Genomic DNA, 26,221 nt, shown 5'->3' with positions numbered 1-26,221 from the left:
ATCAGAGTTTACATATCAAGACTTAAACATTCAAGAAACATAGCATATAAGATTTGCAGGCCATTTAAGAGCGCATTAACACAAATTTCAAGATTTTCAGATTTGAACTAGTTGGGAAATAATTATGGAAAAATACTTTCATTGCCCCTAAGTACCTGGCCTGTGACGCCCCCAAAAATCGCGAACTTCAGAGAATATATTATCAATTAAATACAGGGTTTATCTAATGTTAGGAGTCTAGGAAACGACACTAATGAGTCCTATGGCCAATAACCGAGTAAGATCCCAGATCGCCAGAGGAGTCAAGTTAGCCTCTCTTCTAAGTCCAGCTTTCTTAGGCAGTGCACCACCCTTTTGACAGATCTTCAAAGGCATTGACGCAAGGTCTCATAAGCAACGCAAAGATAGGCATAGGATTACAAAGTAAATAATAATTACAGTGTCTCAAATTTTAAATTTACAAAACGAGTTCCATTACTATTACAATCCAAAAAGAATAAATAAAAGCACAATTAGACTAATGAGCGAAATGGTTCCAAACTTTCTCTAAGGAAAACTTAAGTCTTCAAATGTCTTTGACTCTTCGTTGGCTTCGTACGTTTCTTCGATACCTGGCATGAAACGCCATGAGCTTTGAATGTCCAGTAAACGCACACACACCCCATCTCTTTTTCCTAATCCAATACACCATCACAATAATAACAAGCACGTAATGAAGCATGATAATCATTCAATAATAAAGGATTACAAGGTTAAATGTTAGAAATCTAGAAATCCCCCAAAGAGACTTCGTCCTCCCAACCACAAGAATCAGACACGGATTATTCGGTATGCCCCCTCTTTTGCTGCTTTGCTGCAGAACTAACCTTGGAAGCCTACCAACGGTTATACACTGTGTAGCGCCAGCCGCAGGACCTCAAAAGAGATGGTAATAATGGGTCTTGCCCAAATCCATCCTTACACCAAATACCTAGGATCCGAATACAACCACTCCCTTCAAGGGTTCCGAAAACCACTTGCACAAGACTTTAATTTCCAAATAAAGAACGCATCCCGTTAACCAATCAATATCTTAGTAATCATATCTAAAAATTCACAACCAATTACCACCCATTAAGTTTCCCGTTTGAGTTAGATAATTCAAGTCAGAGTTAGGACATGTTCTTGAAACAACATTTATTGCACAAGTTTCAACAACTAGATAGTACAAATAGAAGGAAATAAGATTACAACACATGAGATTCACATATGAAAATAGGCACAAGTAGCTCTAGGCATATTCAAGTAGTTAAGGGAATAAATTCGCACATGAATATAATTTCCAGATTTGCATAAGTGTGAGCACCATCGAAGGAAAAAAAATACATAAACCTATGACATGTGAAATATCATATCAAGACATGATCATAAATTAATAAGCATATTCATGAACACAAGAGCATAAAACACTAATGAAAACAGAATTTCCAGATTCAGTACTACCTAAAGATTATACTCAAAAGGGCTATTTCAGATTTTTCCAAAGCCCAGCCTTCCTATGGTTCGTAGGGAATTTTATCTAGTTTTCATAACATTTTTCAGAAATACTCCAGCTCTGTCCAGATTCATCAACCGTTACAAAAATCAGATTTTGTCACAAACCGCTCACTCGTTTTCAACGAACCAATTTTCCTTGAAAGATAACTCCTTAAGAAATATTTAAACATAAAATGGAGGTCCAGAATATTTTTATACATTTTTCTACAAGTTTCGCAAGGTGGCTGTAAAACAGATTTTTCTAGCACAGTTCTTGAAAATAGAAAGTTGGTGAGAAAAGAGGTCAGCTAGGGGAAATTTTCCACTTATCTTGTGATGAAAACATGCTAAATAATATGAATTAAAATAAAAAATTTAAGGTGAAGGTGTGCCTTTGAAAATTTTGAGAGATTGATAGGGAAATATGTAGTCGTATACCGATTAAGAGAAATAGAAGAAGAGTAGAATCAAGGCTCAACTCCTTTCATTTTTGACACAACAATATCATTATAACACATCTGAAAATACCATTTTAAACTTCTAATAACATGTATTTAAAAAAGGAAAATGGAAGAAAGTTGTGTTATGGCTTACTTGAAGGTTGTTGGAATTGCTAGCAAGTTTTTTCTTCCTCTCTTCTCTTCTACCAAGTTCACCCTCCTTCCTTTCTTCTCTCTCAGCTGAGTATAGTGTGTACAAGTGTTATTCTTGTATGTAAAATGCTAGGGGAGGGGTCGTTTATGTAATGAATTTGGTGCAAAAGGTCCTAAATGCCCCTTGGTTGGAATTGGATTGGATAATTTGGATTTAGTTTGAATTCAATGGAATAGTGGAGGATTAAAGGTCTTAATTAGGTTCGTAAATATGATCTAGTTAGGGTTTTCCTCCTAATCAAACCAACCTAGTTGTTTATATACATGTATATAAAAGTTTGTATCAAGTCAAAGATTTTTCTTCCATAAATCATGGAAAATTGTCTCATAGTACATTCATTACACCTACAATGGTGATGGCTAGCCATGTGATGGTGAATTGATGGACTTGTTATATATATATATATATATATATATTTGTACAATTGTTGGAATTTGTAAAATAAGATGTTTTAAAAAAAGATTTTAGGATACAAGTGTATCTATAAATATATAATGGTACTTGTTTGGGGTCAATTTTTGATTTAATAAAAATGTGAGGGCTTGGGCTCAATTAAAGTATCTATTTCAAGTGTAGAGTTAATAAATTAGTGTTAGGAAAAATAATTTGACTTGTATTATCTTGCTTTGAATTTAAAGGTAAATAAACGAACGAAAATTATGAAAATCGGAAGCTAAGGTTTGGACTGATTAATCTAAAATTTGAGAGTTAAATAATTAATATTAGAGTGTTAGAAATGATTTCTAAGTTTCCTAGGTCGATTAGGGTTTGTACGGGTTCGTCCGTGATGCTTTTTTGGTTCTAAGGTTTAATTTGCGAACAATCAACAAATTAAGGGCTTTATTATAATAACTCAAAATTTAGGGACCTAATAAGGTTTACAAAAGTTAGGGGTCTCACATGGCCTCATGTGACTTTGTGGATAAATAAGTTTGTTTTGAAACTCAATTTTTTTAGTAGGATAGGTATGTTAGATTTTAGGATAATGTAGAATTAAAAAGATCTATCAAGATTTGTTGACTGTTACACAAATCGATTTATCTCTCAAACCTCTCACTCTCTTGAGTTCAAACAAATTTTAATTGGAATATAACACCAAGATTAAGATTTTGACATAAAATTAGGCTCAAGATTATTTTTGTGGAATTTTCTAAAAATAGAGAAATTTCACTATTTTTCTGGTTCTGTGAGTAACAAACTTAGAAAAATTGTTTAAGTTGTAAAAATACATCCTTAGGTCCTACCACAATTATCACATACTCTAGACATACTAAATATTACCCCACAAAAACAGATTTTGAGTTTATGGAGTTTTGATGGGAAAATAAATTCAAGAGCGGGAAAAGAATTACTGTTGGAAATAAAAAAAAAAAGAAACACAAGCACACCATTTCTTGATTAACACACATTTATACAAGATTGTAGGCCTAGACTACGACATATATATAAAAATAGCATGTATTGGGAGGGGAAAAACATGTGGCATAAAAAAACTTGAGAGAAGAGGTGATGTATGTTTACCTTTGTTGTACAAGACTCAACACAATTCTTCTTTTTCTTCATCTCTTCTCTCTTTCTCTCTCTCTCTTTCCCAAGATCACCCTCTCTTACTCCTCTAGTGCATGGCTAAAAATGTATAAAATGAGGGGGAGAAGTGTGCATATATGTATAGAAAGGATTGGGAGGTTTCTTAGCGACTAGTTCCATAAGTGCAATTTGTAAATGTTGTCCATCAAGGCCCTTTCATCCGTCACATGGCCAACTACATGGGCTCCAAGAAATATATATATATATATATATAAGATACTTGTATTTATAAACATAAAATAATAGGCACAAGTACATTAATTAATAAAATGTTACAATTAAGGTTTGGAATGAAATAAAATAGAAGTACATAGGAACCAAGTCTAAATTTATGAAACCTTGATATTTATTATTAATATACTAACATTAGAAAATAGTTAAAATAATAAATTTGAGTCCAATTAAATTAAAGCGCAAAGAAATGCGAGAAACTGAATGAAAACAGCATTATCTGGAATTAAGATGTTATAGTAATTGATCTATAATTATAGGGTCTAATAATTAATGCCTGGGTTTTATAGGTGATTATTAATCTACCGAGATCAATTAGGGTTTACTCGAATTAATCTGCGATGCTTCCCGATTCTAGGGTTTAAAATGTAATTAAGCAAAAATTCAAGGGTTTTATTGAAATAAGCTCAAGGTTAGGGATTTAATTTAATAGTAATTACAAAAATTATGGTCTCTACAACCTATCTCCCTTAAACAAATTGTGTCCTCGAAATTTTAAGCTGTCAAAAGGTTATAGATAATTTGCTCGAATTCATCATTGTGCTTCCAGGTAGATTCCATCAATGTATTTTGATCATCTAGATTGTTATCCCCCTCCCCCCCCCCCCTCTCTTTTTACGTCATTCTCCCTTCTATCCAGAGCCACCTTTATTCTCATTTTACTAGTAACGTTGTAAATCAAATTTCTTCCCAATTAATGACGTGAGAGAATGAATTTTTTTTTTCCTAAAATTCTAAACTACTCGTTGTATAGGTAATGATGTCGTTGCTTCATCGTGAAAACCCCTATTGCCAATTTCTGATGGGGTAGTCTACGTACTCACTATAAATGTATCCTGATGATTGTTCTCTAGGTTTTTTGGTGTCATTACGTTCGTTGATTTGTGGTAGTCAAGGAAATTGGTCTATCATCCGTTAAACAATAAAGGCATCCCAATGAATGCATAAGTCATCCCATTCTTCTAGTTGCCATCGATCACAACTATGTGCACAAATGACCGATCTGTGTCCAAGATGATTTGGGAGTTGGACCTATTCATGCCTTGGGGATTGAAAATCAAATTCACAAACAATTCTTAAAGGTTTGCATCCACATAGCAGATACAAAAGAATACTGTGGGAGTCGAGTTTCGACGACTGCAGAGGTGGCCGAGTACATTCTTGGAAGCTTATTGTATGAACATCACTACTCAGCCCAACCTTGCATCTTTCGGAAGACGAATGCCCTAATCGACTCCTGAACCAGTTAAGCGGGGAGCCGAACAAGAACTGATTTATAACGGAAAAAACCGAGTGAGCATTCACAGGGTGGATTAAAAGTGGGCCAGACCCTAAGGCCGAGGGGGCAAGTACAAATACAGGAAGAACAGCCTAAAAAGAGGTATGTGAGAACTAGTACGCTCAACTTAAGATATAAGCAATCGAGAGATTATATACTGACTTATCCATCGGAGTGCTAATTCCGACACCCCCGACCGGAGTGTTCATTCTTTTTCAGGTTACTAGCTGAGGATCTCGAGTGCCCCCATTGGATCCAAAGAGTATTTCCAGAACCACTCCCCCATAATTGGCACCGTCTGTGGGAATACTCAAGCACATCCATGGCAAGCGGGACGGAACATCCTCCGGTAGTCGCTGGCGACCGTACACCGCAAGACGAAACCACTCCAAGCAACATGCTTGGGCCAGAGAATATTACCACAAGAAGGGTCTTGAACTTCGACTCACCCTCGATATCAGCACATGAGACAATGCAAGCGATTATGGAGCAAGCGAAGCAAAATGAACAGAGGTTGGAAAACATGATGGCTGAGAACGAGCGCCTTCGACAAGATTTGGCCTTGGAAGTGGCAAAATCCCAACAAGCCTCGCACCAAGACCCGAAACGACCTCTGAGAAGGGATGGGTAACAATCTCAAATTCGGGAGACATGATAGCAGCAGTGGCTCTGACTCATCTTCCCCAGAATCTACAAAGAGGAGACAAGTCGACATCTCCAGTTCTTCTGAGGGAAGTCCGCGTGCACGGCAGAAGCGAAGAAGAAACGATTCAGATGAAGAGGATCAGCATGACCCCTTTGTACAACTGATTGCAAGGGCAGTGCTACCCAAAAAGTTCAAAACACCGTCATTCACCTTGTATAATGGTAAATTAGACCCCACCGATCACATTCGCCATTACAAGCAAGCCATGACACTCCATGCAGACAACGAGGCCCTCATGTGTCGAATATTTCCGAGCAGTTTGGGACCATTGGCTGTCAGGTGGTATTATAAACTGAAGCCGGCTTTGATCAAGAACTTCCACCAACTCCAAAAATCCTTCAAGGCAAGATTCATCACTAATGACGTCCAGCCGAAGCAAGTTGATTCTCTGTGGGCAATGTAAATTCAATCGAGGGAAACCCGTCGTGCGTATTCAGCGCGGTATTGGAAATGTTTTAATCTAGTAGATGATGCCTGCAATGACTCTATGGCCTTTACCGCCTTCAAGATGGGGTTACATCCAAACAGTGCCCTCCGCAGCTCTTTGACCAAACGGCCCCCAAAAACGGTCTAGTCGTTAATGAAAAAAGTTGAGGAATACTACAAAGTAGAAGACGATGCCCTCTAGGTCAAAGACGGGCATAAAGCCACTAAGTCGGCCCCGCTTGAAGTCGTGCAGCTGATAAACGCCGTACCACCACGGAGCCCTGAATCACAGAATCGGGCAAAGCGAGATAGAAGATGGAATTCACGCCGATCAAACGACCAATGTCTGCACCAAGCTAACGAGCAGCTTCCAGTGGATATCAGGCGTGCGAGGCGCACCGACAAGAAATACACGGAGTTATCGAAGCCGATCAGTGTGGTTATGGCTAAGGTTCAACACCTTCCGTTCTTTAAATGGCCATCAAAAATGGTGGGACCTCCCGACATGAGGAGACGGGATAGGCGGTACAAATATCACAAAGATCACGATCATGATACCGACAGTTGCTATGCTTTGAAAGACCACCTTGAGGAGTTGGTACAAGACGGTCGGCTCCAGCAACACGTTCGAAAGAACAACTCAACCAAAACAGTTGCCCTACGGCAGGATTCAACTTCGCTCAGCGTCATCCATATGATATACAACCTGCCAACAGCCCCAACTATGCATGCAATTCAGTCGCATTCAGGCCCCCAAAAACAAATCACACCAGCCAACGGCCCCATGAAGCTCTGAATATTACCTTCGACGATTCTGATTTGATTGGCATAACACCCCCACATTGATCCATTGGTCATTGAACTACGCGTAAATCGATTCACCGTTGAACGCGTTTCCATAGACCAGGGGAGTACTTCGGAGCTTATCTATTACAAGGCCTTCATCAAACTCGGGTTCGCCAAGTCAGACCTGTCTCCGGCTCCTTATCCATTATTCAACTTCAACGCTAATCCAGAATACCCGTTGGGCAAAATCACACTACCAGTTCGAGTGGGCTCCCGAACAGTGGATGTGAAATTCTTGGTCGTTAAGCTGCCTTCGCCGTATAATCTCATCATGGGGCGAACTTGGTTGCATGCGATGCAGGCCGTGCCAAGCACCTATCATTAACTTCTTTGTTTCCCGACACAATATTTATATCATTGGATTGCAAAATTCGGAAGAAATTATTGAGATCAGCATTGGCTTGTAGGAATGAGACAATGAGGTCTCCCTAACCACGCACTAGTGCCAGCATCCAATCAAGGGTATCGAAGAACTAGTGCTGTTGCTGAAAGTGGCAGCGAGATGATCAGCGATACAAGTGAATCTATTCGATTCGCAGATCATTTGAATCGCAATGATTAGTAACCTCACGCAATCTGCAAAGGAGATCGTGAAGGTAGCCAGATCATTTACAGTAGTAGTGAGTGCGGTCGGGCAACGGCTATGTTATTTATACTTTGTCCGGAAACACATTCCAAGGCATTATAGCCACTATCGTAACCCAAGAAAGTGGATCTGGGAATTGGAAATGGAGAAGTAGGAGAAGTACGACCGAACTCCAACCACTCCTCAAAAACTCCATTTGGTAGGCGTCCAAGTAGAGGTCGTCCCGTCGAATCCTCAGCCTAATCTAATGATTATTGGTTCGTAGTATGATGTTGAACCATCAAGTGGATGGATTCTGTCGAGCCGGAAGTACAGGAATATTGTGTGAAAAAGTCTCTCCCAATTCAACGTACAAATCCACAATGAAGTCCTTGTACACTCCACTACCCCTTTTCAACGTTGAACTCCTTTGTGAATTCTGCCAGTAACTGAATTCAATTCTGTCACTGACATTAATAATCAATCGATAGAAAAACATAAAAATAATAACTCAATAGAGTACTTGTAATTATCATTTTCAACCTTGAATTCTGCCATTAACTCAATTAAATTCTGCCATTAACAATAATAATAAATCAGTAGCTAAAATAATAATAATTAAAAGCTAAAATAGTAATAATTAAATACTATTAATAAATAATTTTTATTTTTCTCACCTCAGACATTATTGTCAAATCTTGAATCGAATCGTGAATCGTTTTGCTAAAATAATGAATCATGAATCGCATGATTCATTTTATTTAACACTAGCAATCGGGCACAAATAAAGTGAATCACACGATTCACAATTCATTATTTTAGCAAAACGATTCACGATTCAATTCAAGATTTAACAATAATGTCTGAGATGAGAAAATTGAAAATTATTTATTAATATTATTAAATTATTATTATTTTAGTTATTGATTTATTATTATTATCAATGGTGGAATTCAACGTTGAAAATGATAATTAAAAGCACTTCATTGAGTTATTATTCTTATATTTTTCTATTAATTGATTACTATTGTCAATGGTAAATTTGAATTCAGTTAATGACAAAATTCACAAAGGAGTTCAGCATTGAAAGTGGTAGTGGAGCTTACATGGACTTCATTGAGGACTTGTGCATTAAATTGGGAGAAACCTTTTCACACAATATTCTCATACTTCCTGCTTAGCAAAATCCACCCACTCGATGGTTCAACATCATACTGTGAACCAACAACCATTAGATCAGGTTGAGTATTCAACGGGACAACCCCCACTTGGACGCCTACCAATTGGAGAATTCTGAGGAGTGATTGGAGTTCGAGCGTACTTCTCTTACTGCTCCACATCTAATTCCCGGATCCACTTTCTTGGGTTACGATGGCGATTATAATGTTCTGGAACACGTTTCCGGACAATGTATAAATAACATAGCCATTGGCCCGACCGCACTCACTAATGCCGTAAATGATCTGGCTACCTCCACGATCTCCTACGTAGACCGCATGAGGTCACTAATCATCGTGATTCAAATGATCTGCGAATCAATTACATTCACTCGCATCTCTGACCTTTTCACTACCACATTTAGCAGCAACAACAGCTTTTTCGCCACCCCCTGACTGGATACTAGCACTAGTGCGTGGCTGAGGAGACCTTTTTACCGCATTGCTGGGAGTCGATGTTGATCCCAATAATTTCTTCGGACTTCTGCAAGCCAATGATATGAATATCATCTCTGCTCTAGGCGCGATTGTCGTACTTGGCATGTTGCTCAAGACCATCCGCGCATCATCATCATCAAAACCTAAACCCTAAACATTAGGGTTTAGGGTTTAGGGTTTGGGAGGTTAGGGGTTTAGGGGTTAGGGATTAGGGGTTGAGGTTAGGGGCTTGAGGTTTAGATTAGTTTAGGGGTTTAGTTTAGGGTTTGAGGGTTTAAGATTTAGGGTTTGGGGTTTGAGGGTTAGGGGTTTAGCGGTTTGGGTGTTGGGGTTTGGGGTTTGGGTGTTCGTTTTAGGGTTGGGGGTTGGGGGTTGGTTGTTGGGTCCCTAGGATTTAGGGTTGAGGGTCTAGTGTGTAAGGTTGAGGGTCTAGGGTCGAGGGTTGGGGTTTAGGGATTGGGGGTTTGAAGTTTGGGGGTTATAGGGTTAGGGTTTAGGGTTTAGGGTTTGGGGTATGGGGTTAGGTTTTGGAGTTTGGGATTTAGGGTTTAGGGTTCAGGGCTTAGGGTTAGGGGTTTTTGGGTTTTGGGGTTTCGGGTTCAGGATTCGGGGTTTGGCTTGTAGGGTTTGGGGGTTTAGGGTTTAGTGTTTAGTGTTTAGGGTTTGTGATTTGGGGTTTTGGGATTTTTAGGTTTTGCGTTTCGGGTTTCGGGTTTTGGATTTAGGATTTGGGGTTAGTGGTTAGGGTGTAGGGTTTGGGTTTAGGGTTAGGGGTTAAGGGTTTAGGGGTTAGGGTAGGGTTTATGGTTTAGGGTTTGGGGTTTGGGATTAGGTCTTGGGGTTTGGAGTTTAGGGGTTTGGGTTTAGGGTTTTAGGCTTTAGGGTTTTGCGGTTTCGAGGTTCGGCGTTTAGCTTTTAGGAGTTAGGCTTTAGGTGTTAGGGATTAAGGGTTAGGGTTAGGATTAGGGTTAGGGGCTTAGTGGTTAGGGTTTAGAGTTTATGGGTTAGGGTTTGGGGTTTGGGTCTAGGGATTTAGGGGTTAGGGTTGTAGGGGTTTTGCGTTTTGAGTTTGGGTTTGGGTTTGGGTTTGGATTTGGATTTGGGTTTAAGGTTTGGGGTTTGGGGTTTGATGTTTAGGTTTGGTGGTTTTAGGAGTTTTAGGGTTTTAAGGTTTTAAGGGATTAAGGTTTTGGGGCTTTGGATTTTGGATTTGGGGTTTAGTGTCTGGGGTTTAGAGGGTTTTTAGGAGGTTCACTGTTTTGGGTTTGGGTTCGGTGTTGGAGTTAGGGTTAGGGTTTGGGGGTTGGGATCTGGGGTCTATTTGGGTCTAGGGTCTATTAGGGTTTGGTGTTTGGGATTGGGGTTTGAGGTTTGGTGTTTGGGGTTTGGGGTTTTCGAGTTTGGGGTTTGGGGTCAAGGGTTTAGGGTCTAGGGTCTATTAGGGTTTACGATCTAGGGTCTAATGTCTAGGGTCTATTAGGATTTACGGTTTAGGATTTAAGGCTCTATTAGGATTTAGGGTCTAAGGTCTAGGGACTAAGGTCAGGGGACTAAGGTCCAGGGTCTAGGGTCAGGGGTCAGGGGTTTAGGATTTAAGGTTTAAGGTTTAGGAGTTAGGGTTTAGGCTTAGGGGTTAGGAGTTAAGGGTTCTAGGGTCAGGGGTCAGGGGTTTTGGATCGGGGGTTTAGAGTTTAAGGTTTAAGAGTTAGGGTTTAAGGTTTAAGAGTTAGGAGTTAAGGGTTAGGTGTTGATGTTGGGGTTGAGGTTAAGGGTTTAGGGGTTAAGGGTTTAGGATTTGAGATATAGTGTTTCAAAACCCTTAAACTCGAAACATAAAACCTCAAAACCCAAAACCATAAACCCTAAATCCCAAAATCAAACCCCAAACCCTAAACCCTAAATTCTAACCCTTTAAGAACCCTAAACCCCCTAAAAACCCAAAATCCAAAACCCAAAATGCAAAACCCTGAACCCTAAGCCCTAACCCTCAACCCCTAACCGAAAACCCAAAATCCGACCCCGAAACCCGAACCCGAACCCGAACTCGAAACCCCCAACCCGAACCCTAACCCCCAACCTAAACCCCTAAACAATAAACCCTAACCCTAAACCCTAACCCCAAAGCCCAAAGCCCTAACCACTAAACCCAAACCCCAAATCCTAATCCCTAAACTCCGAAACCCTAAATCCGAAAACCCCAACCTGTAAACTCCTAAAACCCCAACCCTAAACCATAAACCCTAAACCCGCACCCTAAAACCCCAAACCCTAACCCCGGACACCAAACCCTAAACCATAAACCCTACCCTAACCCTCTAAACCCTACCCTAAACCCTAAACCCTAAACCCTAACCCCAAACCCCCAAGCCCAATCCAACAACCCCCAAACCCCAGCACCCAACCCTCATCCCTAGACCCTCAAACCTAAACCCCAACCTCAAACCACCCAACCCTCCAACCTTAAACCCCAAACCCCAACACCTAAACCTCAAACCCCTAAAACCCTTAACTATAACCCTAAACCCCAAACCACTAACCCCTACCCCAATCCCAACCCCTAAACCCTAAACCCTTTGAGGTTTAGGGTTTGATGATTATGAGGCGCGGACGTTCCTGATCAACATGCCAAGTACAACAACTGCATCCAGAACGAACACAATATTCATATCATTGGGTTTTGTAAGTCGGAAGAAATTATTGGAAACAGCATCGACTCGCAAGAGGGCGGCAAAGAGGTCTCCCCAACAAAGCACTAGTGCTAACATCTAATTAGGAGGTGGCAAAGAAACTGCTGCTACTACTGAATGTGCTAGCGAGAAGATCGGAGATACGAGTAAATCTAATCGATTCGTAGATCATTTGAATCACGATGATCATTAACCTCGCGCGATCTACGAAGAAAATCGTGGTGGTAGCCAAATCATTTACGATATTAATGAGTACGGTCGAGCCAAGGGTTATGTTATTCATGCCATGCCTGGAAACACGTTCCAGGGCATTCTCACCACCATTGTAACCCAAGAAAGTGGATTCGACAATTAGATATCGAGAAGTAGCAAAATGATGCACGAACTCCAACCACTCCTCAAAAACTCCATTTGATAGGCGTCCAAGTAGAGGTTATCCCGTCAAATACTCAGCCTGATCCAATGATTGCTGGTTCGCAGTATGATATTGAACCATCGAGTGGGTAGATTCTGCTGAGTAGGAAGTATGGGAATATTGTGTGAAAAGGCCTCTCTCAATTCAACGCGCAAGTCCTCAATGAATTCCCTGTATGCTCCACTACCCCTTTCAATGTTGAACTCCTTTGTGAATTCTGCCATTAACTAAATTCAATTCTGCCATTGACATTAATAATCAATTAATAGAAAAATATAAAAATATTAACTCAATGGAGTACTTGTAAATATCGTTTTCAACGTTGAATTTTGCCATTGACAATAATAATAAATCAATAGTTAAAATAATAATAATTAAAAGCTAAATTATTAATAATTAAATACTATTAATAAATAATTTTCATTTTTCTCATCTCAGACATTATTGTCAAATATTGAATCGAATCGTAAATCGTTTTGCTAAAATAATGAATCGTGAATCGTATTATTCACTTTATTTAACACTAGTGGTCGGGCGCAAATAAAGTGAATCATACGATTCACGATTCATTATTTTAGCAAAACAATTCACGATTCGATTCAAGATTTGACAATAATGCTAGATATGAGAAAAATGAGAATTATTTTTTAATACTATTTAATTATTATTATTTTAGTTTTTAATTATTATTATTTTAGCTATTGATTTATTATTATTGTCAATGATAGAATTCAATTGAGTTAATGGCGAAATTCAACGTTGAAAAAGATAATTATAATCACTTCATTGAGTTATTTTATGTTTTTCTATTGATTGATTATTATTGTCGATGACAGAATTGAATTCAGACAATAGCGAAATTCACAAAGAAGTTCGACGTTGAAAGGGATAGTGGAGCTTACACGAACTTCATTGAAGACTTGCGCGTTGAATTGGGAGAGAACTTTTCACACAATATTCTCGTACTTCTCGCTTAGCAGAACCCACCCACTCGATTGCTCAACATTATACTACAAACCACCAATGATTGGATCAGGCTGAGGATTTAACGGAACAACCTCTACTTGAACACCTACCAATTAGATAATTCTAAGGAGTGGTTGGAGTTCGGGCGTACTTCTCCTACTTCTCCACATCTAATTTCTGGATCCACTTTCTTGGATTACGATGGCAGCTACAATGCCCTAGAACGTGTTTCCAGACAAAGTATGAATAACATAGCCCTTAGCCCAACCGCACTCACTAATGACGTAAACAATCTTACTACCTCCACAATCTCCTACGCAGATCGCATAAGGTCACTGATCATCATGATTCAAATGATCTACGAATCAATTACATTCACTCGTATCTCCGACCTTCTCGCTGCCACATTCAACCGCAGCAATTCTTCGCCACCCCCTGATTAGATGTTGGCACTAGTGCGTGGCTGGGGAAACCTCTTTACCACATAGCTGCGAGCTGATACTGATCCCAATAATTTCTTCTGACTTTCGCAACCCAATAATATGAATGTCGTGTCCACTCTGGACGCAATTGTCATACTTGGCATTTTGCTCAGGAGCGTCCGCGCAACATCATCATCAAACCCTAAACCCCGAACCCTTAACCCTTCAGGGGTTGGGGGTTAGGGGTTAAGGTTTGAGGGTTAGGGGTTTGGGTTTGGGTTTGGGGTTTGGGTGTTCGATTTAGGGTTGTGGGTTGGGGGTTAGGGGGTCGGGTGTTGCTAAAACCCTTAACTAAACCCCTAAACCCCAAACCCCTACCCCAATCCCAACCCCTAAACCTCTAACCCTCAACCCTAAAACCCTAAATCTCAAAAGGTTTAGGATTTGATGATTATGATGCGCGGACGCTCCTGATCAAGATGTCAAGTATGACAACCACATCCAGAGCGAACACAATATTCATATCATTGGATTTTGAAAGTCGGAAGAAATTATTGGAATCAGCATCGACTCACAGGAGGGCGGCAAAGAGGTCTCCCCAACAAAGCACTAGTGCCAACATCCAATTAGGAGGTGGCAAAGAAACTGCTGCTGCTGCTGAATGTGCTAGCGAGAAGATCGGAGACACAAGTAAATCTAATCGATTCGCAAATCATTTAAATCACGATGATCATTAACCTCGCGCAATCTGCGAAGAAGATTGTGAAGATAGCCAGATCATTTACGATATTAATAAGTGCGGTCGAGTCAAGGGCTATGTTATTCATACAATGTCTGGAAACACGTTCCAGGGCATTCTCACACCATCGTCACCCAAAAAAATGAATTCAGAAATTAGATGTCAAGAACTAGGAGAAGTATGCACGAACTTCAACCACTCCTCAAAAACTCCATTTGGTAGGCGTCCAAGTAGAGGTTATCCCATCAAATCCTCAGCCTGATCCAATGATTCCTGGTTCGCAGTATGATGTTGAACCATTGAGTGGGTAGATTCTGCTGAACATGAAATATAAGAATATTGTGTGAAAATGCCTCTCCCAATTCAACGCGCAAGTCCTCAATGAATTCCCTGTATGCTCCACTACCCCTTTCGACGTTAAACATTTTTGTGAATTCCGCCATAAACTAAATTCAATTTTGCCATTGACATTAATAATCAATCAATAGAAAAACATAAAAATATTAACTCAATGGAGTGCTTATAAATATTGTTTTCAACGTTGAATTCTGTCATTGACAATAATAATAAATCAATAACAAAAATAATAATAAATCAATAGTTAAAATAACAATAATTAAAAGCTAAATTATTAATAATTAAACACTATTAATAAATAATTTTTTTTTTCTCATCTCAGACATTATTGTCAAATCTTGAATCAAATCGTGAATCGTTTTGTTAAAATAATGAATAGTGAATCGTATTATTCACTTTATTTTTTAATACTATTTAATTATTATTATTTTAGTTTTTAATTATAATTATTTTAGCTATTAATTTATTATTATTTTAGTTTTTAATTATAATTATTTTAGCTATTAATTTATTATTATTGTCAATGACAGAATTCAATTGAGTTAACAGCAAAATTCAACGTTGAAAAAAATAATTACAAGCACTTCATTGAGTTATTATTTTTATGTTTTATATTGATTGATTATTATTGTCAATAACAAAATTGAATTTAGACAATAGCAAAATTCACAAAGGAGTTCGACGTTGAAAGGGGTAGTGGAGCTTACACAGACCTTATTGAAGTCTTGCGCGTTGAATTGGGAGAGAGCTTTTCACACAATATTCCCGTACTTCCCGCTTAGCAGAATCCACCCACTCGATGGTTCAACATCATACTACGAACCACCAATCATTGGATCAGGCTGAGGATTTAACGGGACAACCTCTACTTGAACACCTACCAATTGGATAATTCTAAGGAGTGGTTGGAGTTCGGGCGTACTTCTCCTACTTCTCCACATCTAATTTTCGAATCCACTTTCTTGGGTTACGATGGCAGCTACAATGTCTTGGAACGTGTTTCCGAAAAAGGTATGAATAACATAGTCCTTGGCCCGACCGCATTCACTAATGACGTAAATGATCTGGCTACCTCCACGATCTCCTACGCAGATCGCATAGGTCACTGATCATCATGATTCAAATGATCTACGAATCGATTACATTCACTCGTATCTCCGACCTTCTCGCTGCCACATTCAACCGCAGCAATTCTTCGCCACCCCCTGATTGGATACTGACACTAGTGCGTGGCTGGCGAGACCTCTTTATCACATTGCTACGAGCCGATGCTGATCTCAACAATTTCTTCCGACTTCCGCAACCCAATGATATGAATGTCTTGTCCACTTTGGACGCAGTTGTCGTACTTGACATCTTGCTCAGGAGCGTCCGCACAACATCATCATCTTAGGGTTTAGGGTTGGGGGGTTGGGGGTTAGGGGTTTAGGGGTTAGGGTTTGGGGTTTGAAGGTTAGGGGTTTGGGTGTTGGGGTTTGGGGTTCAGGTATTCGGTTTAGGGTTGGGGGTTAGGGGTTTGAGTGTTGCGGGTTAGGGTTTGGGGTTTAGGATTTAAGATTGAGGGTTGAGGGTCTAGGGTCGGGGGTTGGGGTTTAGGGTTTATAGTTTGGGATTAGCGGTTTGAAGGTTTGGGATTAGAGGGTTAGCGGGTTAAGGTTTAGGATTTAGAGTTTACGGTAGGGTTTAAGGGGTTAGGGTAGGGTTTATGGTTTATGGTTTAAGGTTTCGGGTTTGGGTTTGGGATTTGGGGTTAGGTTTTGGAGTTTGGGGTTTAGGATTCAAGATTTAGGGTTTAGGATTTAGCGGTTAGGGTAAGGGGTTTTTGGGTTTCGGGGTTCATGGTTTAGCTTTAAGGGTTTGGGGGTTTAGAGTTTAGGATTTGGGGCTTTCGGTTTTTAGGTTTTGGGTTTAGTGCTTAGGATTTTTTAGGATTTTAAGGTTTAGGATTTGGGGTTAGGGGTTACGAGTTAGGGTGTAGGGTTTAGGGTTAAGGGTTAGGGGTTTAAGGGATAGGGGTTAAGGTAGGGTTTATGGTTTAGGGTTTGGGGTTTGGGGAATGGGGTTAAGTGTTGGGGTTTGGGGTTTGCGGTTTAGGGGTTAGGGGTTTGGGGTTTGGGTTTTGGGGTTGGGGGTTTTGGGTTTGGGATTTCGGGGTTTCGGTGTTCAGAGTTTAGCTTTTAGGGATTAGGGGTATAGGGTTTAGGGTTTGGAATTTCATTTTGGGGTTTAGGGTTTTCGGGTTTTTCAATTTTTGGGTTTTGCGTTTTTTAGGGCTTAGTGTTTAGGATTTATGGTTAGGGGTTAAGGTTTAGGGTTTAGAATTTAGGGATTAGAGTTTAGTTGTTAGGGTTTGGGGTCTGGGATTTAGGGCTTTAAGGGCTAAGGATTAGGGTTTTAGGGGTTTGGGTTTCGAGTTTCTGGTTTGGGTTTGGGTTTGGGATAGGGGTTTGGGGTTTGAGGTTTAGGTCTTGAGGTTTGAGGGGTTTTAGGGGTTTATGGTTTTGGGGTTTTGGGCTTTGGGTTTTGGGTTTTGCATTTGGGGTTTAGATGGTTTTTAGGGGGGTTTAGAGGGTTTTTAGGGGGTTCACTGTTTAGGGTTTGGGATTTGGAGTTGGGGTTGGGGTTGGGGTTGGGGTTGGGGTTGGGATTTGGGGGTTGCGGTCTGGGTTCTAGGGTCTGGGGCTTGGGGTCTAGGGCCTATTAGGGTCTCGAGTCTTTCAGAGTTTAGGGTCTAGGAACTATTAGGGTTTAGGGTCTATTAGGATTTAAAGTCTATTAGGGTTTGGGGTCTAGGGTCAGGGGTCAAGGGTTTTGGGTCGAGGGTTTAAGGTGTAGGGTTTAGGGGTTAGGAGTTAGTCTTAAGGATTAGGAGTTAGGGGTTGGAGTTAGAGTTGGGGTTAGGGGTTTACGGGTTAGGGTTTTAGGGGTTAGGGTTTGGGACAGAACCCTTAAACCCGAAAGCCAAAACCCCAAAACCCAATCCCCAAAACCCCAAGCCATAACCCTAAACTCCAAACCCCAACACCGAACACCAAACCCTAAATTCTTATCCCAAAATCTCCTAAACCTCCTAAAATCTCTAAACCCTAAATCCTAACCCGTTAAGAACCCTAAACCTTATAAAAACATAAAACCCTAAACCTTCAACCCTCAACCCAAACCCCCTAAAAACCCTAAACCCCTAAGAACCCTAACCCCCTAAAAACCCAAAACCCAAAAACCAAAACCCTCAACCCTAACCCTCAACCCCTAAAACCCTAACCCCTACACCCTAAACACCAAACTTGAAACCCCGACCCTGAAACCCGTACCCGAAATCCCCAACCTCGAACCTAAATCCTAGCCCTAAACCCGAACCCCCAACCCCAAAATTCAAACCCCAACCCCCAAACCCTAAACCCTAAACCCGAAAATCCCAAACCCTAAACTCCTAAAACCCCAACCCTAAATCATAAACCCGAAACCCTAAATCCTAAACCCCAAACCCTACACCATACTTTAACCCTCTAAACCCAACCCTAAACCCTAAACCCAAACCCCTAAACCCAAACCCCAAACCCCGAACCCCGAACCCCGATCCCACAACCCCCAAATCCTAAACCCCGACCCCCGACCCCCAACCCTAAAGCCAAACCCCAATACCCAAACTCCTAACCTAAACCTCAAACCCCAACTCCTAAACTCTAAATCCTTAGGGTTTAGGGTTTGGGGTTTAAGGTTTGAGAATTATGATGCGCGAACGCTCTTAAGCAAGATGTCAAGTACGGCAATCGCGTCCAGAGCGGACACGATATTCATATCATTGGGTTGCGAAAGTCAGAAGAAATTATTAGGATTAGCATCAGCTTGCAAAAATGTCGCAGAGAGGTCTCCCCAGCCACGCACTAATGCCAGCATCCAATCAGGGGGTGGCGAAGAACTACTACTGCTGAATATGGTAGCGAGAAGATCGGAGATACGAGTGAATCTAATCGATTCGCCGATCGTTTGAATCACGATGATTAGTGACCTCGCGCGATCTGCAAAGGAGATCGTGGAGGTAGCCAGATCATTTACGACATTAGCGAGTGTGGCCGGGCCAAGGGCTATATTATTCATTTCTTATCCAGAAACACGTTCTAGGGCATTGTAGCCGCCATCGTAACCCAAGAAAGTTGATCCGAAAATTAGATGTGGAGAAGTAGGAGACGTACGCCAAAACTCCAACCACTCCTCAAGAACTCCATTTGGTAGGCGTCCAAGTAAAAGTTGTCACATCGAATTCTCAGCCTGATCCAATGATTGTTGGTTTGCAGTATGATGTTGAACCATTGAGTAGGTGGATTCTCCTGAATGGAAAGTACAAGAATAGTGTGTGAAAAGGTCTCTCCCAATTCAATACGCTAGCCCTCAATGAAATCCCTATACGCTCCACTACCCCTTTCAACGTTGAACTCCTTTGTGAATTCCGCCAACAACTGAATTCAATTATGCTATTGACATTAATAATCAATCAGTAGAAAAACATAAAAATAATAACTCAATGGAGTGCTTGTAGTTATTATTTTCAACGTTGAATTCTACCATTAACTCAATTGAATTCTGCCATTGACAATAATAATAAATCAATAGCAAAATAATAATAATTAAAACCTAAAATAATAATAATTAAATACTATTAATAAATAATTTTCATTTTTCTCATCTCAGGTATTATTGTCAAATCTTGAATTGAATCGTGAATCGTTTTGCTAAAATAATGTATAGTGAATAATATGATTCACTTTATTTAACACTAGCTGTCGAGCGTAAATAAAGTGAATCATACGATTCACAATTCATTATTTTAGCAAAACGATTCACGATTCGATTCAAGATTTGACAATAATACCTGAGATGAGAAAAATGAAAATTATTTATTAATATTATTTAATTATTATTAATTTAGTTTTTAATTATTATTGTTATTTTAGTTATTGATTTATTATTATTGTTAATGGCGGAATGCACCAAGGAGTTCAACGTTGAAAGAGGTAGTGGAGCTTACAGGGACTTCATTAAGGACTTGTGCGTTAAATTGGCAGAGACCTTTTCACACAATATTTCTGTACTTCCTGCTCAGCAAAATCCACCCACTCGATGGTTCAACATCATAGTGCGAACCAACAATCACTGGATCAGGCTTAGGATTCGATGGGACAACCTCTACTTGGACGCCTACCAATTGGAGAATTCTAAGCAATGGTTGGAGTTTGGGCGTACTTCTCCTACTTCTCCACATCTAATTCCCAGATCCACTTTCTTGGATTACGATGGCGGCTAAAATGCCCTAGAACGTGTTTCCAGACAAGGTATGAATAAAATAGCCCTTGGTCGGACCACACTCACTAATGTCGTAAATGATCTGGCTACCTCCACGATCTCCTACACAGATCGCATAAGGTCACTGATCATCGTGATTCAAATGATCTGCGAATCGATTACATTCACTCATATCCCTGACCTTCTCGCTGTCATATTCGGCAGCAGCAGTTCTTCGCCACCCGCTGATTAGATGTTGGTACTAGTACGTGGCTAGGAAGACCTCTTTGCTGCATTGCTGCGAGCCGATGCTAATCCCAATAATTTCTTCCGACTTTTGCAACCCAATGATATGAATATCGTGTTCACTCTTGACGCAGTTGCCGTACTTAGCATCTTACTCAGGAGCATCCGCACATCATCATTATCATCAAACCCTAAACCCTAAAGGTTTAGGGTTTAGGGTTTGGGGTTGGGGCTAGGGGGTTTATGGGTTTAGTTTAGGGTATTAGGGGTTTAGTTTAGGGTTTTAGGGGTTTGGGGTTTTGGGGTTTTGGGATTCAGGTGTTCGGTTTAGGGATGGAGGTTAGGGGTTGAGGGGTTGGGTTTTGGGGTTTTAGGTTTTGGGTTTAGGGTTTAGGGTCTAGGGTTTAGGGTCTAAGGTCGAGGGTTGGGGTTTAGGGTTTGGAGGTTGGGGTTGGGAGTTTGAAGGTTTGGGGTTTGGGGGTTAGGGTTTAGGATTTAGGGTAGGGTTTAGGGCGTTAGGGTAGGGTTTAGGATTTGGGGTTAGGTTTTGGAGTTAGGGGTTTAAGATTTAGGATTTGGGGTTTTTGACTTTCGGGATTTCGGGGTTCGTGGTTCGGGGTTTAGCTTTTAGGGTTTAGGGTTTGAGATTTAGGGTTCGGGCTTTGGGCTTTGGGGTATTGGGGTTTTTGGGTTTTGGGTTTAAGGTTTGTTAGGATTTAGGATTTAGGGTTTAGAATTTGGAGTTAGAGGTTAAGGTGTAGGATATAGGGTTAGGGGTTGGGGGTAGGGGTTAGAGGTTGGGGGTTGGGGGTTAGGGTAGGGTTTTGGAGCAAGGATCCTCTAGAGTGATTTTTCCCTAAAGTTTCCTAAAGTGCTACAGTGTATGGTTGAGATTTACTGGCAAGTCACATCAATTTTTCTGATGTGACTTGCCAATAAATCTCAACCATACACTGTAGCACTTTAGGAAACTTTAAGAAAATTTCACTCTAGAGGATCCTTGGTGAGGGTTTTGGGTTTGGGGTTTGGTGTTTGGGGTTTAAGGCTTAGGGTTTTGGGATTTGGGGTTTAGGGTTTAAGGGTTTCGGGATTTCGGGGTTCGGGGTTTTAGGGTTTGGGATTTGGGGTTTTTGGTTTTTGGGTTGAGGGTTTAGAGTTTTTTAGGGTTTATGGTTTAGCGGTTAGGGTTACGGGTTAGGGTTATGGGTTAAGGTTAGGGGTTAGGGGTTGGCGGTTAGGGGTTAGGATTTTAGAGGTTAGGGTTTAGGGTTCAAGATTCAGGGATTAGAGTTTAGAGGTTAGGGTTTAGGCGTTTAGGAGTTGGGGTTTTAGGGTTTTATTGGATTTGGTTTCGAGTGTCGGGTTTGGGTTTGGGTTTGGATTTAGGGTTTGAGGTTTGGGGTTTGAGGTTTGAGGTTTTGAGGCTTAGATTTTGGGGTTTTAAAGGTTTTAGGGTATTTGGGCTTAGAATTTAGGGTTTTGGGTTTTGGGGTTTTGGGTTTTGGGTTTAGAAGTTTTTAGGGGGTTTAAAAGGTTTTTAGAGGGATCACTATTTTGGTGTTGGGGTTGGGGTTAGGGTTGGGTTTTGGGGGTTGGGGTCTCGGGCCTAGGGTATGCTAGGGTCTGTTAGAGTTTAGGGTCTAGGAACTATTAGGGCTTAGGGTCTAAGGTCTATTAGGGTTTGGGGCTCAAGGTTGGGGTTTGGGGTTTTGGGTCTGGGGTCTAGGATAGGGTTAATGGTCTATTAGGGTTTAGAGTCTAGGGTCTATTAGAATTTAAGGTCTATTAGGGTTTAAGGTCTAAAGTCTAGGGTCTAGGGTCGGGGGTCTAGGGTCGAGGTTCAGGGGTTTTGGGTCGGGGGTTTAAGGTTTAGGAGTTAGGATTTAAGGTTAGGGATTAGGAGCTAGAGGTTGGGGATTAAGATTTAGGGTTAGGGATTAGGAGCTAAAAGTTGGGGATTAGGGATTAGGGATTAGGGTTTTAGGGTTTAGGGCTTTAGGGGTTAGCGGTTATGGTTTAGGGGTTATGGTTTGGAGTTTGGTGTTTAGGGTTTCAAAACCCTTAAACCCAAAATCCAAAACCCCAAACCATAAACTATAAACCCCAATCCTCAAACCCTAATCCTAAGGTGGTGTTTGGAAAGTTTGGCCCCGTTTGTTTTCAGATATAAAATGGAATGGATTGATAGTGAGGGGATTACTATTGAAGGGATTGTTAGTGAGAGAATTGATAGTGAATGGATTAGTAAAATTGTGTGTTTTCATAGTGAGGGGATTAGCAAAATTGTGTTTGTTTTGTTAGTGAGGGGATTGTTAAATTATTTTTTATATAAAATAATAAAACAAATAAAATTATGATTTTTACTTAACAAAAAATACAAAAACATTAAACATTAATGTTTTTAAAAAAAATGCCTATGAAGTAAAAAATAAAAAATAAAAAATAAAAAATAAATTGCGTTGACTGGTTGACCGGCCGGACTTCCGGGCAGACGTCCCGTAACACCCAATCCGAACGGACTAGTTGCTAATACCATCTCTCACTCCAGATTACTAATACCCTTTAGCAAGGCCCCTCATAGTCCCTTCGAACTACTAATCTAGAGTTCCAAAATCAAAACAAACGGAAGCTTTGTTCACTATTCATCTATCACAGTCCGGAGTGGACTGTGATAGAGGATAACAAACGGGACCTTTGTATGTTGGGTTTTTTTTTGATTTTTTACACTAAAAGATCAACTTTTGCAAAACTAAAAAAAACAAATCCAAACAAAATATCGCATCTAACCCCATAATCATTTCACTTTTTCTCTCACAAACATCACATCCAACCACAAAAAAACCCAACTATCTTCCCAAACACCAAAAAAAATTTATCCAATAATATCCTTCAACTAAAAAAAATTATATAAAAACACATTTCCCAAACACCCACTAAACCCCCAAACCCCGAATCCCAAATCCTAAACCCTAAACCTTAATCCCAAATCCCAAATCCCCAAACCTCAACCCAAACAACAAACCCAAAACCCAAAAACCCAAAACGCTCGAACCCTAAAACACCTACCCCTAAACCCTAAACAACCCCAAACCCCTAAACACCAAAACCCATAACCCCAAACCCTAAATAACCCTAAATCCCAACCTCTAAACCCCTAAACTCCTAAACCCCCAACTCCCAACCTTAAAATCCTAAACCCTAAACCTTAAAACCTGAACTCATCCTTCACGTTTGAGATCGTATATAGCCTTGGATATATGAAGTTTAGTGACCGTTCCCAAGCAATATATGCCCATTTCCCACTATTAAAACAAATTATTATTCCTTCCAATATCTTTGACATTGAATTCCTTGCATTCTAACTCCATTATACTCTTCCAGACGCCTGAATTTTTCCATTTTCAAAAGAAAAAACCGAGAGAGAGAGAGAGAGAGAATATATATATATATATATATATATTTCATGCAAAATATTACAATTTTTGTAGAATTATATATAGAACTTTTTACTTAAAACTCATAGACACAAAAGCCTAACAGCCCCCAATCATGGATACAAGATAAGGAAACAAATGAAAAAACACCCAAGCAGTCATGAATAGACAAGTTCAATCATCAATAGTAATCAATAGACAAGTTCCAACTCTAATTCAAATTGATATAATAACAAACATCTGGTGTGCAAAACACACAAATTGGATCCAAGGAGCTAAAAACTACTTTTAAAATGAACAAATAGATGAAAACTAGATAAGTTAAATGAATCGAAACACATAAAAACTTTCGAACAAAAAAGGAATTCCAACATATGAGACAAACAAAATCAATCTATATGATCCAAATCGATGCTTGCTACCTTCAACATAGAGTCCATTTTCAAATTGGTTCAAATTACAAATCTAGAATCAAAATTAGATAATTCAAATGGTGCTACAATCATTTCAATGGTGAATTAAAGGAAGAGGGTGAGAGAGAGAGAGGGGAAATACTTGAAAGAGATGGTGATGGCAATGCAGACACAAAGGAAGACAATGTTGCTTCAACAGCAAGACAAAGAGAGGCGGTGACTTTGCCCAATCTATTATTCTTCCACTGAACAATTGAGAAGTTACGTACGAAAATAAACCCTAATAAATTGGGGGCAAATGAGAGAGAGAGAGAGGAAATACTTGAAAGAGATGGTGATGGCGATGCAGACACAGAGGAAGACAAAGTTGCTTCAACGGCGAGACAGAGAGAAACGGTGACTTTGCCCAATCGATTATTCTTCCACTGAACAATTGAGAAGTTACGTACGAAAATAAACCCTAATAAATTGGGGGCAAAGGAGAGAGAGAGAGAGAGAGAGGATGAACAGTTCGGGGAAAATAAACAATACCTGTGCGAGATGGTGATGGCAGTGATGCTCTAATGGCGATACAGAGAGACGCGATGAACAAGAGAGTGAGAATTAGGAGAGACAACATAGAGAAAGTGGAGAGAATAAAAGAATGTGACTGCGAGAATAATAATAAGGAAAATACTATACGACCTAAATGAATTATTAAATATTTTATCAAATCCATGTGGGATTTATACACATGCAATTTGTGTGAGTCTCATACCTGGGAATGGATCTATCATCTGAATGGAAAGAGAGTTGGGAATTTATACCTGAGGCCAAAAACAGCTACTGCTTTCTCACCAAAGAGAAGGGTCTTGGAATCCTTCACCTTGAGTTCATGATGCTTCCATTGACCGTGAACACTATCATACTTGAACATGTAAGTCTGCAACAACAAAACCAATAAATATAAACAAACACCCTACTTGAACATGTAAGTCTGCAACAACAAAACAAATAAATATAAACAAACACCTTACTACTACTACTAGTAGCTTAACAGAGACAGAAAGCATCAAAAAGCATTAAAAGCATCAAAAAGCATTAACCCAAATGCAAATAACTCCAAAATTCAACAGATCGGAAACATAACCTAACAGGATCATGTTTTGTATTCCGATCGGACAGTTTAAACTTCAGATCCACTTATTAACTTGAGTACAAATTAAACCCAGAGCACATACAGACTAATTACAATACAAAGTAGTACTAAAAATAATACATAGATATGAAACCCATGATTATGAGATTAAAGAAGGAGTTTTAAGTAGAACCATGTAGTCAGTGGCGATGAAGGGATCGTTGACAGCGACGAGCTCAACATCGTCTCTTTTCAGAGCCCCTCTGGCCACCACCGGCCAATCCTTCCAAAGCCTAATTTTCACCATTTCATGATTACGACAAAACTCCTATAATAATAATAATAATAATAGGAACATAAACAAAAGGATCCAAGTTTAGATCTAGTACCATTGATTCCGATCTTGATCTTGCCTGTCCACAAATCCCCCAAAAAATAATTAAAAAAGAGAGACAATTAGAATACGACAGTCAAAAACTGATTAAAATGATTGCCACAATAAAATTGAAGAAAGAAGTGCTCACCCATGATCTGAAGGGAGGAGAGGAGAGGGAACAGACTGCAGAGAGAGAGTGAGCGATGAAGGGAGAGAGAGAGAGCTGCGGAGCGGAGAAAATGAAACTTGTAGGGTTTAGTATGAAACTTGTAGGGTTTAGTATACAGACAAACAAAAGCTGTAGT

The 26,221-nt window shown here is 40.0% G+C and overlaps 1 long non-coding RNA gene across 6 annotated transcripts; it reads right to left on the bottom strand.

The window, feature by feature from the left end:
• Positions 1-176: 176 nt before the first annotated feature.
• Positions 177-26,221, bottom strand: LOC114293203 (uncharacterized). Of its 6 annotated transcripts, XR_014357419.1 has the most exons (10): positions 26,065-26,208; positions 25,930-25,953; positions 25,734-25,833; positions 25,230-25,345; positions 24,955-24,983; positions 24,746-24,848; positions 24,566-24,668; positions 3,691-3,795; positions 2,110-2,195; positions 415-611 (listed from the first exon to the last, which is right to left on the bottom strand). It is a non-coding gene; the product is annotated as an uncharacterized LOC114293203 (long non-coding RNA). The 6 variants fall into 6 exon arrangements; XR_014357420.1 differs by lacking the exon at positions 2,110-2,195 and having other exon boundaries at positions 177-674; positions 26,065-26,221; XR_014357418.1 differs by lacking the exon at positions 2,110-2,195 and having other exon boundaries at positions 177-611.

Source organism: Camellia sinensis, chromosome 15 (genome assembly GCF_055761805.1).
Source record: "Camellia sinensis isolate YWXY chromosome 15, ASM5576180v1, whole genome shotgun sequence".
NCBI classification, from domain to species: domain Eukaryota; kingdom Viridiplantae; phylum Streptophyta; class Magnoliopsida; order Ericales; family Theaceae; genus Camellia; species Camellia sinensis.
The sequence above is the reverse complement of the archived record's forward strand: the minus strand, read 5'-3'. Positions and strand labels throughout refer to the sequence as shown.